General features: G+C 58.7%; 1 protein-coding gene across 2 annotated transcripts in view; it reads right to left on the bottom strand.

Moving 5' to 3' along the window:
• Positions 1–14324, bottom strand: part of CAPN5 (calpain 5) — a 52358-nt gene extending 38034 nt beyond the window's left edge. Inside the window, exon 1 of one of the 2 annotated variants that reach the window (XM_021704665.1) lies at positions 14222–14324. The gene's annotated coding sequence lies outside the window, so the exon portion shown is untranslated. Of the gene's footprint in view, positions 1–13019; positions 13190–14221 lie in introns of those variants that run through there. The other variant, XM_021704664.1, reaches the window with a different exon arrangement.
• Between the last annotated feature and the right edge of the window lie 1126 nt (positions 14325–15450).

The following is a 15450-nucleotide window of genomic DNA, read 5'->3' as shown; positions in this document are numbered from 1 at the left end:
TCACAGAGTCAAGAGCCTCTGAGCTTTGCCCTCTCCCTGTAGCTGCAGGCATCACCACGGAAGGCCGTGGATCAAGCAAGAGTCAGGAGAGCCAGCTTCCAAATCCGGGAGCTCTTCTCTCTGGGCCTGAGCTGGTAGCAGGGCAGTTCACCTTTCTGAGCATCTTCACACTGTGTGCGAGCCAGCATTAAGGGGAAAGTCCGAGCTTCCCGGCTGCCTTCAGCTTGCCCTCTTCCCTCCGCCCCCGCCCAGCTCACCCCACCCCTACCATTCATTCTCCACGCCAAGTTAGAGCTAAGAGCCCCAGCAGTTCCCTAAAGCTGTGTACACAGGGCCTCCGTAAACACTGTTCCTTCCGCACGTGCATTCCCTGTCACCTTTCGCAGCTCAGCCCAAGGACCTCCCCCCCGCCCCCTCCCCTCCGCAATTCTGGAACCCCTGTGACGACACCCATTACATCGTACCCCACCTGCACAGGACTTGTCCATCCCCCCAGCCCAGCCTAGGCCCCTGCAGGGCAAGGCCCGCCCCGGCTCTTCTCTGTACCCCCAGGGTCCAACACTGGGGGGCGGACAAAGTAAATCTGTATTGAAAGAGCTGACAGGGGCGAAGCAGGAACCCCTTCCTGGGTGGGAAAAACAGGCTCAAAGAGTGGCAGGGACCACCAAAGGGGTCAGCACCAGCGCTCTGGGCTCCTGAAGGCAGGGCCTGCCCCTTCCCGCTGTGCCAGGCCTCCAGGCCTCTCGCTCTCCCCCTCCCTCCCACTCCCGCTGGCTGGGTGCCAACGGGTGCCCACACCCCTGCCATCCCCGGGGGCATCACGGCCGCCGCCCTGGCTCTCTCCGCAGCAGCCAGCCCTTCTCCAGCTATTAACGGAGTGCTGGCTTTAGTTCCCAATGTCCTCCTACGCTGTGTGACCCTGGACAGGCCCCATCCCCTCTCTGGTCTGCGTGGTCCTTGTCTGGAAGGAAAGCTCACGGGCCCGGGTCTTTGGGAGGATCAAAGGAGACACTGCCGCACAGAATGTACTGCGCTCCTGACGGGGGTCACTGCTGGCGTCTGGGGTACACCTACCACGTTCCCACACCCCTGCCAGGAGGGCAACGACAATTCAGGGTCCCCATCCCCAAGGAACCTCATGGTCTAATGTGGCCAAAAGACACAAGGCAGCACGGAACACGTCATTCAGAGATTCCCCCAAGAGGGATGCAAGGCCTGGCCCCAGAAGCTGGCCGTTCTTTAGTAGAAGACAAAGGCCATTCCAGAAAGAGGGAACAGCTTGAGCCAAGTCTCAGTGGCAGGAAAGTGCAAGGTAATCCAGACCCAGCCTGGCCCGGTGGGGCCGGCGGACTAAGCACGGGGCTGCTGACCGGGTGCAGAACAAGGGCCTGAGAGTGCTCACCACGGAGCTCAGAGCAACCAGCTTTCTGGCAGGTCAGTCGGACTTGAGCTCCAGCCCTGACTGCACCACCTAGCACTGTGCGTCCCCGGGTAAGTCGTGAACCCCTGTGAGCGGCTGTCTGTCAGCCCTACCTGGTTATAGCTTCTCAGGTGACAGGGAAAGAAAGTGGCATCTGCCCTGGGCCTGCCCTGCAAGACCCGCTGTCCTCACCTTGGAAATGGTATGGACCCACCTCCAGGAACCTAGTCCGATGTTCCCTGGGCCTGCGGGAGGTAGTGTGGACCACCGGGCTATGCACGGGGTGGGCTAAGGGCTCATCCTGCAGCAGGTCACACTGAGCCAACGGCAGCAGGGGGCTGAGAGCACTGGGCCTTCCCTGGATGCTACAGCCACCACAGCTAGGGAGACACAGGAGAGAGAGTTTTCGTTCCATTCTATAGATGAGAACACTGAGGAAAGTGCCCCACATCTGCAGCCTCTTGGCTGGATCCCAAGCTTCCAGACTCCCTCTCACACCGGGGCTTCCCAAAGCAGGGCCCCGGATTAACGCCGTGAGCACTTGAGGGGGTACTCTGACGTGGCAGGGAAGCCGTCAGGAAGACAGCTGTTGCCGGTGCGGGGCTCTCTCCAGGACTGCCCTGAGGGGGAGCTCGGTTCGGTCTAGCGGGCCTTTAATTCCTCGTGGCCCCGGCCCAGTGCTTGACCAAAGAAGAGCAGGCCTCACCAGACACCAGCACCTGGCAGAGTCAATGGCTTTTCTGTTGTTTTTACTTTACTACCAGCGGCCTTGTACTTGTGCAAAGTAGTAATGACTTGCCATTTAGTGGAGGCACAGTGTCCTTTAAGAAATATTAAGGAAAAAGGAAGTCGGTTTAAAGAAAACTATGAGGTTCACAGAGGTATGGGTGGAGCCTGGGTGGTACCCGGAGCCCTGGAGGGCAGGGTGCAGGGGAGGAAGGAGGAGGGGTGGGGGGCACACTACAGTTAACAAGACCCATCATAAAGCTCTAATAATTTAGACAGTGTGGTACTGGCCCAGGGGAGACAAACAGACCAATGGAACAGAATAGAACAGAAGAGAAAGTCCAGAAAAAGGCCACAAGTAGGACACCTGGTTTATGGCAAGGGTGACACCACAGTGCGCTGGGCAAAGGATGGTCTTTTCAATGAATGGTGCTGGGTCGACTGGTTTACCCAGATGGAAAAAGACTCACCTTGACCCCTACCTCCCACTATACACAAAAAACAATGCCACAAAGATTGCAAATCTAACCAAACGGATAAACAATAAAGCTTCTGGAAGAAAACATGAGAAAAAGAGCATGTCCAAATGACCAATAAAGAAGAAAAAACCCTCGACTCGTCAAAGAAATGCAAATTAAAACCACCACACGAGGGGTGCCTAGCTGGCTCAGCTGGCAGAGCATGGGACTCTTAATCTCAGGGTCGTGCGTTCAAGCCCCACATGGGCATGGAGCCTACTTAAAAAAATAATAAAATAAAACCCTGAGAAGATACCGCTACACCCTCACCAGGATGGCTACAGTGAAAACCACACACACACCACACACGCACACGCACACACACACACACACACTCTCCCCTACGTATACCACCCTTCGACACTGGTGGTGGAAGTATACATTGGTAAAACCCCTTTGCACAACCATTTGACCATACGTATTAAAGCTGAACAAAACGCGGGGCACCTGGGTGGCTCAGTCGTTAAGCATCTGCCTTCGGCTCAGGTCATGATCCCGGGGTCCTGGGATCGAGCCCCGCATCGGGCTCCCTGCTCGGCAGGAAGCCTGCTTCTCCCTCTCCCACTCCCCCTGCTTGTGTTCCCTCTCTCACTGTCTCTCTCTCTCTGTCAAATAAATAAATAAAATCTTAAAAAAAAAAAAAAGCTGAACAAAATGCGTCGTTCAGCAATTCTACTCCTACGTATATACTGAACAGAAATGCATGCGCAGTCACTTAAAAACATGTACAAGAATGTTTATCACAGGGCGCCTGGGTGGCTCAGTTGGTTAAGTGACTGCCTTCGGCTCAGGTCATGATCCTGGAGTCCCGGGATCGAGTCCCGCATCGGGCTCCCTGCTCGGCAGGGAGTCTGCTTCTCCCTCTGACCCTCTCATGCTCTATCTCATTCTCTCTCTCAAATAAATAAATAAAATTTTAAAAAAAAAAAAAAAAAGAATGTTTATCACAGTAGTGTTTGTCATACCTGAAAATCAGAAAAAGCCCCAACGGCCATCAACAGAAGACAGGATAAATTCGGTGTCGCGATGGAATAGTAGCCTGCAACGAAAATGCGCGAACCACTGCGCACACAGCGTCACGGGTGGAGTGCACCCGCGTAACCATCAGCAAGCGGAGAACACGGCCGCCCCACTTAGAGTGAACTGAAAAGCCGGCATAACCCATCCGTGCCGAATACAAGGCAGGACAGCGGCTAGCCTCGGGGGCAGTGACGGCCAGGGCCCGCGGCGCCTTCTGGGGATCTGAGAACACCGCTTCTGGATCTGGGTGGAGGCTGCCAGGCTGTGCTCACTGGGCCGGGCGCCTGTGATTTATGCGCTGTTCCTCAGAGCAGTTATGCTTTCAAAAATGTTCAACAAAAAAGCCAGCGCAATGGCCCTGGGAAGAAAGGCTGGCTGAATCTGGTGAGGCCCATCCTGCCAGTTCTGGGCCCCTGTCAAGCCGGACACTCCGTTTCTGGAGGGTCCTGCCTGGCACGCAGGGTGGGACAACTAGGGTGAGGAGCAGGGAGGGAGCCCCGGTCCTGGCCTGGCCTTGGGACACAAAGGCTGTGTGACCTTCTGTGGGCCTCCTCCTCCTCCTTCTTCCAGAACGCGGTGCTTTTGACACCAGGAGTGCTCCAACCCAAAAGAGGGTCCCACAAGGTGAGGGTGGTACCCCCCACATCCCAACCGGGCACACACCTCCAGAGTTTCCTCTCTGAGAAGGGGGTGCCAGCCAGGAACCTCAGGAGATGTTCTTGACCCCAGGGGCAGGCATGGTGCTCAGGGCAAGGAGCTGGGCTGACCCAGAGCGGCAGTGGGGGTGGGGAAGAGGTCACGGGTGAGGCTCACCGAGTCCAGCAGGGGTCCTGGAACACCGGCCAGGGACCGGGCTCCTTCTGAGGTGACAGAGAAGTGAGAAGGGTGCTGAGCAGGTGAGGGACGTGAGACCCCTCTGGCTGCCACACGGAGAATGCACTAGCAAAGTATAAGGCTAGAGCAGAAAAACCAGAAGGCAGGCCACAGGACTTGAAATGACCAGACTCATGTGTAAATGGAGAGAAGGCAGGTTCTAGACCTGCGGGAGAGGGAGACAACTCTCCTTGGTGAGCAGCCGGTTGTGGGGGTGAAAGGGAGGACACAGGAAGGCCTGCTGAGGGTCCCTCCTATGAGCTGCGACTCCCCACATGCCACAGTGGGTGCCCACCGTACAGCGCGGGCCCGGCACAGTGGGCTTCATCCAGTGCCAGCCGAAGCAGCCAGGGATGCCCCACACCCACAGCCCAGCAACCAAAGCCCCCCATCTCCCCTCCTCGGCCTCCCACTACACCCCACGCCAAGCAACAGGGCCCCCCCTCCCCTTCGCCACATGGTCAAGGACCAGCCGCACAGCTGCGTCTCATAATTCAGGGGACACAGACAATGCCAACATGATCTATGCTGACATCCCCGTTCTGGGCTGGCCCTGAGCTGACAAGGAGGGTCAGAGCCTCACGGCTGTCTCAGGAGAAGCACAAACAGACAGACATGACACAGACCACGAACGAAGCCAGATACTCAGCAGTCAGCACTCCCAGGAGGAAGGCATGTTGCATGCTGGTTTACAGGGACAAGAAGAACGGTGGTGTCTCTTCAAGATGACACCAGAGCAGGGCTTGAAGGCCAGGCCAGACCTGCAGGGGGAGCGCAGGCAGGGCCCACTCCAGGTGGAGGGATGCTGGAGAGGGCTGCGAGGCCCAGGTGTGGAGCGGGCTGGGGGTGGGGGGGACGCTGGTGGGACCAGCTCTGCCGGGCTGGGACGCCAGGCTGCCGGGCTTGGGCTCTTACTGAGGGCACAGGGCGGCCAAGGAGGGGCGGAGGGGTGAGACTGAGGGGCGGCTGCTGAGGAAAGGGGCTGAGGCCACGGCCCAGGCGGGGACAGGCCAGATGCCTGGGAGGGCCCTGGAAAGAGAGGGCCCCAGAGTTTGGCAACTGCCTGCTTGTCTGCGTGGTTTTGGCTCTGTCAATGTATGCCTCCCCTTTTCTCCCACAGCCCACCCCCATTCTCCTCTTGCCCACCCCCCCCAGCTACCATATCACTAGCCAGCTCCAGGCCTATCTCTGTGCCACCGTGGGTGTTTTTTGGCCTCCTGCATGTACTGGGTGCTGAGAAAAGCATGGCGGACTGGGGGAGGGAAAGTGCGTGAGGAGGGAGAGCTGGGCCACTGGTTCACGATCCGGTTCACACTCCGGTTCACACTCCAGGTCATGCTCCGGGCTCTAGCAGGCAGAGCCAGGGGGCCAGGCCCAGTGAGTCACTCCAGCCAACGCCAGGCGGCCTGGCACCAGGGCTGGAAAATCCTGTCTTTCCTCTCCACTCCCCTCCCCATATCGTTCCTGTGTCCAATCCAGTCTCTACCCAGCTGCAGTGATCTTCTGGAACACATACACCCAAGCAAGCCGCCCAATGCTTGCAGCTGTCGAAGACCTGGAGAGCAGGGCCAGGCACGTTTGGGGCACAGGGCCTCTCTCTGGTCCTGGGGTGCTGATAAACCCCCAGCAGAGCATGTGAGGGAAAAGCCAGCTTTGGGCTGGCTAGCTGTGTGGTCCTGGCCGAGTCCCGAGGCCTCTGCCCCCCAGCTGTTCCTCACTGGGCCTTGGGTCCCTCCACAGGGTGTCATGAGGAGGCCGAGAATCTCAGCAAGCAGGCATACCTGGGAGAGGAACCTCCAAAAGGGGCATTCTAGCCTGGGCTCTGCTGGGCCGAGGGCGGGGACAGCAAGAAGCTGGGACTGAGGAAGAAGCCACACTCATGCAGGCAGGGGCTTCCCTGGGCAGGGGATGGGCTCCAGGCAGGGCAAGCAGCGAGCTCACCTGGTCTGGGCACTGAAGGTCATGCATCCTGAGAAACCCAGGGCAGCTGGCCACCCTACCTTGGAGCTCCAGGCCCTGAACTACATGCCACCGAGAAGGTGCTGGATGGAGGGGCAGATGCAGCGGAGCGCCCCAGGCCAGGGGCTGCTTCCTGTCCTACGGGGGTGCGGGGGTGCGGGGGCGGGGGGGGCGGTGATACTCGGGAGCACAGCTCACTCCCCACAGGGAAACAGCCTGACAAAGTGAGACTCCACCAAGTTACTGAAGCCACCTGGCTCCACTATGCTGCGTGGCCCGAGGCAAGCAAGCCCTGTCCTCTCTGGCCTACAGGTTCTCCCTGTTGAGTGGTCGGGGAAAGGGACACTTCTTGTTTTTTTCAATCTGCTGGATTTGTCACCAGGACAGGCTCTTTTCCTGCTTCCCGAATAGCCAGTCTGCTTCTAGCACCACATGCCTCCAAGATTCAAGCTGGAAACCTGCCGAGCTGATATCCATTTCTCAGACAGGGAAAGCGATGCTTGATTCCTAGCTCAAGCTCCTGCACAAGTTCAGAAATGAGCTATTTTCACCGCAGACGAGGCCGAGGGACTAGGGAAGAGATGCATTTGGGACCAAGCCAGGGGCCTCTGTGAGCTCAGAGCTCTGCTCTGCCTGATCCTCCATCCCTCCCTCAAGCAATGACAGTGACCACCCGCTCATCAGCCCCTGGGAGTTGCACTCAGTGGGCATTCCTGTTCCAACCTTCCCCCACACCTGCCCTGTGCCTGGTCAAGGGGCAGCCGGGTCAGGCGGGGCTCTGCCTGGAGGTCAGCCCGGTGGAGGAGAGATACAAGGCCCCCGGTACCAAGTTGAGAGATGTGCTCTAAAAGGGCACGGGTCCATTCAGACGGCAGAAAAGGCTCGTGGAGGAGAAGGCATCTAAGCAGGATCTCAAGTGGGGGGCTGTGATTTCAAGAGGTGGAAATGGAAGGTTGGGAGGAGGATGGAACGCTCTGGGAGGAAGAAACCATCTAGGCAAGGCTGGAGGACGGGGAGCAGGGGAGAGGAAGAGAAGAGGGGGCTAGCATAGAAACATTGCCGTAGCCAAGTTACAAGAGGCCCGAAAGCCAGGCTGAGTCCCCGGGAGTGTGCGGCGGTGTGAGCCGGGCTCCCGCATGGCTCTCGGCGGGGCGGGATGGCGAGAAGGCCAGGACACAGGCAGCGGCTGAGAGAGACGCAGGACCCATAGGGCCATGGCCTTGGCCGTGGGGAGGATATGGAGACCCACACTGAGGCAGGGTGTGCAGCACGCAGGCCAGGGGCTCTCTGGCTGGGGTTCTCCTTGGGGCAGTGGGAGGCCCACGCCCCCCTCTAGGACCGGCAGCCGTGTCTCTGGGCGGAAGGAGTTGGCGGCACCCACAGCATCAGGGCACGGCTCTGCCCCCGGTCATATTCCCACCCACGGCAGCCTCAAACACCCGGGCCGAGGACGGATCTGAGCCTGCAAACATCCCGTCCACATCCTCATCCTCATCCTCAGGTGAGGAGACAGTTACCCTCTGTGTGCCTCCGAGTTCTCATCTGCACAACGAAGGTCTTCTGCTCTCCTGGCCCAGCTCCCCACACACCTCTGCTCCAGGCAGGACTTAGCCTCACTGGCCTTATCATACTCATCTGCAAAATGGGGCCCCCACCAGGCCCCAGCGCTCATAGGATGATGGTGGGGATCAGGTGACCCTGCACAGCACTGGGTTTGTTGAATGAATGTCTGCAAAGAGCTGTACACAACTCTGGAAGGCCTAACCTACTGTCAAGTGCAGGACAGGGTCCGGTCACTGGGGCAACCTGTGGGGACAGGCCAGCACGTTCCCCTCTTCCAAACAGCCCTGAGCTCTGGCTACCATGGTCTCAGGCTGAGCCCTAAGGCCAAAGGTGCAGCTGCCCCAGACTCCGCCCACAAAAGCTCCTGGGCCGTGGCGGGTGGGAGTAGGGAGGGGGACTGACACTGAGGGGGACCGCATGGAGAAAGCCAGCGGCCATGGGCTCCCAGGAGGGGGATCTCGCAGAATGGCCTGCAATGACAGTGCAGTTGGTCCGTGTGGCAGGCTGACTAATGCCCCCACCCCCCAATACCAATGTCCTAACTGCAGGAACCTGAGACTGTTACATTATACAGCAAAAGAGACTCGGCAGATATGATTAAGGGTTTCGAGTTGTGGAGATTATCCTGGATTATTCAGGCGGGCCCTAAATGTGATCACAGGTGTCCTTGTACAAGGGAGGCAGAGGGAGATGTGACCCCAGAAGAGGACCAGGCAAGAGGACAACGCAAGAGAGAGACTGGGGTCATGCGGTCCCAGGAATGCCGGCAGCCACCAGAAACTGGAAGAGACAAGGAGAAGTCTCCTGTGGAGCCTCGGGAAGGAACTGGCCTGCCCACACCCTTTTAGTCCCCTGAGACTCAATTCAGACTGCTGATCTCCAAAACTCTAAGAGAATAACCTGGTGTTGTTTCAAGCCAGAGGAAACAAATCCTAATCCTGGAGAAGGCCGTGGGCAGGCATATGTGTGGCCTCAGGCTTCTCTCCTGCTCAAGGGAGTGAGTGCACCAGCAAGCGAGGATGAAGTTATGATGCCCTGAACTGCTTCAACGTAAAACAAAGTCACCCCAAACTTCGGTGTCTTAGTTCCTGCTGGGGGTCACAAACCACTGGGGGCCCACCTCACCGTGACTGGCACAAGTCATCCAGTGGCAGGCAGGCTCTCTGCCTTTTGTCCCCCAGGACGCAAGGCCCTGTGGCCAGCCCCTGAGCACAGCCCATGAGAGATGGTGAGCTGAGTACCAATACATGGGCTTCGTCTGCTCTGGCCGCTAGCCCCTTCTCCCGCAAGGCCACATGCCCCGCTGTGGCAGAAAACCACAGGCCACCGCGGCCTCAGCCGCTGGCACCCTCATACCCAGAGCCCTGCGAAAGCTGGGGCCCCCAGCAGGTGGAACGGGGAGCAGTAACTCAGGCCACGACAGCAAGCAAATGCTCACATTCCATTAGCTTCCTGTGTCGGAGCCTGAGGGCTGCCTTCCTACAACATCCTGGATTAAAACCCCAAAAGGACTTAGCCCATTTTGCCTTTAGTAAGCAGGGAAAAGCAGGGCCTGAGGCCAAGGGAAGTCGGCAGCCCGGCCCAGCCTGGCCTAACTGAAGGCAATCCCAGGGTGTCACCATCAACCCAGGGAGGAGAAGCTACAAAACCAGGGAGGCCTTGAAGCCGAGGCCTGGGGGACCACTGCCAGTCAAGAACTGTTTTGAGCAGCAAGGGCGAGGCACGAAGGGGCAAAAGAGCTCCCTGGGGGACTTGAGGGCTGGAGGGAAGGGGCCCTAAAGGCACTCAGAACACTTGAGGATATGCGCGCAGGGGGAGGGAGGTGAGAAGACCAGCTGAGGTCGGACTGACTCCCCTTCTGGATGGACAGACTCCCCATCTGTCTGTGCAGGCCCCAAGCCAACTGGGGAGCTGGGGAGCTGGGGAGCTGCTTGGGGCAGGGAGTTGCAGACCTGCCCTCTGCAGTTGGGGTAGCTCAAGGCCCTCTGCCAAGCTTTTTGTATGACCCTTCAGGGATAGGAGGCTTTGGGAGGCCCAGGGACTTGGTTGGGCAGATAGACAGCAAGACCACCCACTCAGGGCTTCGGAGCCATTCACAGCTCTCCTCACCTGGTGAAGGGGGCAGGGTGGGGGGGCACTTCCACTTCAATGGGAGAAAACCTTTTTCCTTTTACCCTTCTCCCAAAGTTGGCCCCTCCTTACTGTGGGCTGTATCCCGCAGGGAAGAAGGGACTAAGTGATACCAACTGTTAATTACAGTTGACCTTGAACAACAGTGGGGCTGGGGCAGGCATTAGGGGTGCCGATCCCCCCACAGACAAAAACCCACGTATAACTTTTGATTCCCCCCAAAACTTTACTACTAATAGCCTACTGTTAAGCAGAAGCTTAACCGATGGCATAAACAGTTGATTAACACGTATCTTGTTTGTCGTTATGTGTTATATACTGTAATCTTAAAATAAACTAAGCTAGAGAAAACAGAATGTTATCAAGAAAATCATAAGGGGGGCGCCTGGGTGGCTCAGTCGTTGAGCATCTGCCTTCGGCTCGGGTCATGATCCCAGGGTCCTGAGATCCAGCCGCGCATCGGGCTCCCTGCTCCGCAGGAAGCCTGCTTCTCCCTCTCCCACTCCCGCTGCTTGTGTTCCCTCTCTCGCTGTGTCTCTCTCTGTCAAATAAATAAAATAAAATAAAATAAAATAAAATAAAATAAATAAAATAAAATTAAAAAATAAAATAAAATAAAATAATACAATAAAATAAAATCATAAGGAAGAGAAAATACACTTACAGTACTGTACTGTAAAAAAATCCTCGTACAAGTAGACCTGTGCAGTTCGAACCCGTGTTTTTCAAGGATCAACTGTACTGTTAATTATAATAACTATCAAACACCAGTTTGATAGCCATTATGCGTACTTAGTACAGCACTTTTAGCGACACGATCTACCTTCATCATCATCGTCGTCCCCTGAACCCCTGTCATAAGGCAGCATTTATCCCTGGGCACAGGCAAAGGCAGAGCCAGGCTCAGAGAAGCCTGCAAACAAAGCCAGGCCCCGCAGGTAGGAGAGGTGGTGGGAAGAGGCTTCTAGGTGCCCTCTGAGGGCTCCGAGGGGGCCTCCTATTCAGGGACCAGAGCTTCAGGGCTGTCCTGAGAGCCTGTGGGGAAGGCAGAAGCAGCCAGAGGCCTGGAAGCAGTGTCCTGGATGTTACCCCCAAGAGCCCACAGTCCTCCCACCGCCAGCTTCCATCTCACTGACTTCCCCCAATGGTGGCCCCATCTCAAAAGGGCTCCCCGACCCATGCTCCCTCTGCGCCCCCTGCACCAGGTCCCTGTGCGGCCCCAGCGCATTTCCCGTTCACACCACCCCTGCTACGGGGAATCTCTATCAGATCACCTATCCTGGGTGGGGGGCAGAGGAGAGGCAGGGGAGGGGGGAGAGGGCCTCTGCCTGCTGTGGCCTCCTCCTCACTGGCCTCCACAGCAACCCAGCCAACACAGAGCCAGAGATGGGTGACACTTCTCAGACGCACAACTGACCATTTACTGTCCCTCCCCACGGGGCTATCATTCCGCTTCCCACCTCCAGGCCTTTTCCCTGAACCTGCAATGCCCTTTCTCTTCTGCTTGGTGAACTTTTCAGCCTTGGAGACCCAGCACCACTCTATCTGCAGGGAAATCTCCCCCAGTTCCCAGGCAGGTTCCTGCGCTGGGGCTTATCTGTTGACCCATCTGCCTCACCAGTCAGAAGGGAGGCTCATGGGGCAGTGACCGCACCTCATTGTCCTAGCACCCAGCTCTGGCCTGGCCTGAAGCAGCCGCAGCTGGGTCCACCCGACCCTGCCCAGTCTCCTCAGCCAGGCCTCCCCACCCCTACCCCAGGAGCAGGGACCAGGCCCAAAGATCCTGAGAGGTCTCAATCCTTGCAAGAGAACACAGTGGCTTTCCCCAGGAGGCCTCACACTCAGGGTTGGCTGAGTCCTACCCTCAAACTCCTCTCTTCCAGGAAGTCTTCCCAGATTTTTCTCTCCCTAGGATATTAGGAATAGTTGGCCTCAGCACTTCACTCTCCAACGCTGATACCGGAAGAAGATTCTGACTTGAGAACCAAGCTGACCCAGGTTCAAATTCTGACTCCGCAGCCCTGAGACAAGGTAGCTGACTTCACCCTCTGCCCCACCCTTCACATCCCAGTGAGGGCTGGGGCTGAATCCCACCACAGGAAATGAAACCTGGACAGACTTGGCACCTGTTCATGATCTTCTGTTCTACTTCACCTCTGGACCCCAGGCGGGTCTCCCCGGGTCCCCAACTCTGGGGGTGGAGGCAGGATCAGAGAAGCCCAAGATCCCTTCTCTCCCAGAGCTCCCCGCCTCCCCCGGCCCCTCTGACTCACCCAAGCCCAGCAGCCCAGAAAAAAGGCCCTTATCCAACCTGGCAGGAGGGTCGGGAGGGAATCCGCCTTGGCCCTGCCCCTTTCCCAAGCTTCCAGGGCGGGGGTTGGGCGGACATCCAGGTGGGGTGGTGGAACTGAACGGATGGAGGAGGACTGGGAAGAGAACAGGAAAGGGGAACTGTGAGGAAGAGAAGAGACAGTCAAGTCCCGAGGGTGAAACCTCAGCGCGTCGGAACTAAGAATCTGGCTCCGGAGCACCCACCCAGGGGGAGCTGGAAGAGGCCCCTGGCCGCGGGGTGGGGATGGGGTGGGCAGTAGCCCCGGGGGCGGGGGCGGATCGTCGAAATCCCCGGCCCCCGCCCCGGGCCTCAAGGCCCACGCTCACCTCCTTCCTCCCCCGCCTGCGGGCAGCGCACCCGCACACCGATTCGTGCTCACCGGGCACGCACCGGCCGGCGCTGCACCCGCACACACACCTCCGAAACACACACGAACACGCGCGCTCGCACACGCCTCCCTCTGCGCAGCGCCTCCTACCTGCCGCGCCGCCGCGGCTCGGGCCGGACTCGGACTCAGGGCACGGCGCGGGCACGGGAACCCGGGCAGCACCGGCCTCCGGCTCGGGCCGGGGACCCCTCTGGGGCTGGCCTGGGGTGGGGGCGCGAGCTCGGACTCCCGGGCAGCGGCCCGCCCCGCCCCGCGGCCTCCGCCCGTTTGGGGACAGAGGCGTGGTCTCCTGCGGGGCGGGCGGGCCCGGATTGCTGCGCAGGCGAACTGGCTACGTGCCGAGGGGCGAAGCGGCGGGGAGGTGGCCGCCGAGTTCCCGCTGGGGGGTAGGAGGGGGACTCGGGGCCAGCGCGGCTCGGCCCGACCCCTCTCGGCTCGATCAGGCCCCGGCTCTCCCTCCCTCCGTCCCAAATCTCGCACTGTCCGCCATGGAGCATCTCCGAGAGCGCCCCCAGGGCCGAGCCCCCGTCTGCCCGAGGGTTGTGTGCCAGCGCCGCGGAAGGCTAGCAGGCCGGCCGAGCTTTGGGCATGCATCTTGCAGGGGCCAAAACAGGGGGCTGAGAAAAGAGGAACCTGAAGGGGCGAGTGCCCATCTCTTCCCCATGTCCGAGGTTGGGGATGAGGAGGGGGAACCTAGAGCCCCCGTGGGGGCACACGCAGGAAGGCCCCGGTCGGATGCGGAAAGCTGGCCCCAGGCCCATAGTGAGCGTTTCCGCGCGCTCTGATAGGCCTGCCACAGCAGTGGCGTGTGTCTGCAGTGAGGTTGAGAAGGTGTGTGCAATGACCAACCGCGGCACACAGTAGGGGCGCAGGGCTCTGGATAGCCCTGCCTCTCTGATCTGTGCCAGCCCACTCGGCAGATGGAGAAACTCCGGCCCGCTCACCGGGGTTCTCAGTCTCGGTTAATGATCTCATTAACCTCTCAGGCACTCAGACCGCCGGGCCACCACCTCACAGTCTCTGTCCCAGACCTCCCAGATGTTTCTCCGCTGGGTGCAGCTCCAGCCCCATTTCCTCCTCCTCCCCCCCCCCCCCCACCCCCCGCAGTCCCTCTCCAGCCAAGGGAGACTTTCAAAGACGCAGCCATGACCGGCCACCCACAGAACGTTGTTCCAAAACTGCCCCTGTGCCTGACTCCCCCACTCACACCCCATTGCCCGGCCTGTGCCCTGGCTGCAGCCTCCCCAGACCCCAGGCTCCTCTCGAGGCCGCCGCCTCCCCCACCCTCAGACCTTGTTCACGCCGCTCTCCGGCTGTCTGGAAGGCTCTTCCTGCCCTCTCCGGGAGGCAAGTGCTGATAATCAGGCCTCTAGAGCCAGGGCCTCCATCCCCGAGCCCAACCCCCACCTCTCCACTCCGAGGCCCCACCCCCTTCTTCAGCGTTCCCACCCTGTTGTTTGTGTTTCCTCCCTGGCCCTGAATTCTCGCTGCCTCTCTTAAGAGCCAGTGGTGGAGTCTTGGCCTCCGTCCCTGTGAGGTTGAGGCTCATTCTGGGGAAGACGGTACTAGTGGGGGAAGCCAGGCGGGTCTGGCTCCAGGGCTCCTTCTGCCCGTTACCGGCTGTGTGATCCAGGCAAGTCCTCTAGCCCCTTTCCGTGATGATCAGGTACAGGCAAATCGTGGGGCCAGATACGGCCCCATCATGCAGGGCGTTGGGTCATGTCTGAGAAAACATTTGCCTCAGCCTGTAAAAACAGTGGATGTTGGGTGCCCCTTTTGTTTTCAGATGTTGGAACCACAAGAAGAGTGTCATATGGTGATCCCAAGCATGAACTCAGGACTCACTGCCTGGGCTCCTATCAGTGTGACCCGGGGCAAGTCACCTAACCTCTCTGCTTCCTACAAAATCAATCTAGTAGCCTTCACATTATGGGGTTGTGGGAATTAAATGGGCCATCCCTGTGAAGCCCCTAGAGGGGCCCCTGGCTCAGAGTAAGTGCTCGGCACAGTTCAGCTGATGCTATGTTCATCCAGTCCAACCCCCTCATTTTGTGAAGACACTGGGTCTTGTACATGTACACATGGTTAGTTAGAAGCCCAGGCATTCCAGAAGGTCAGAACTGCGAGGGCCCACTCTGAGCCCATCAGTACCCACCTTCTCTGACAGATGAGGAGAGAGGCCTAGAGAGAGACAGTGACCTGTCCAGGGCACCCATCCTGGTTGGGGGTGTGGGGAGGCACCGGCCCTACTCTTGTTGAGGGGGGGAGTTGTGCATCGTCTGCAGACAAGCCGGGAAGAACCTGGTCTCCCAGCAAGCTTGAGGAAGGGGTGAGGCTCTAATGATGCTCTGGTGGCACTCACTTTTCATAAACTGGGTCATCAGCTGGTGCCGTCCCAGGGCCTGCTGGGTAGGTGCTTTTCCCATTAAATTCTCACAGCCAGCCTCTGCAGGAGCCCTCATTAGGCCCATTTCGCAGATGATAGAAATGAGCCTCAGGGAGATGCCCCAGTCACACAATT

This window comes from Neomonachus schauinslandi, chromosome 11, assembly GCF_002201575.2.
Source record: "Neomonachus schauinslandi chromosome 11, ASM220157v2, whole genome shotgun sequence".
In the NCBI taxonomy this organism is placed as follows: domain Eukaryota; kingdom Metazoa; phylum Chordata; class Mammalia; order Carnivora; family Phocidae; genus Neomonachus; species Neomonachus schauinslandi.
The sequence above is the reverse complement of the archived record's forward strand: the minus strand, read 5'-3'. Positions and strand labels throughout refer to the sequence as shown.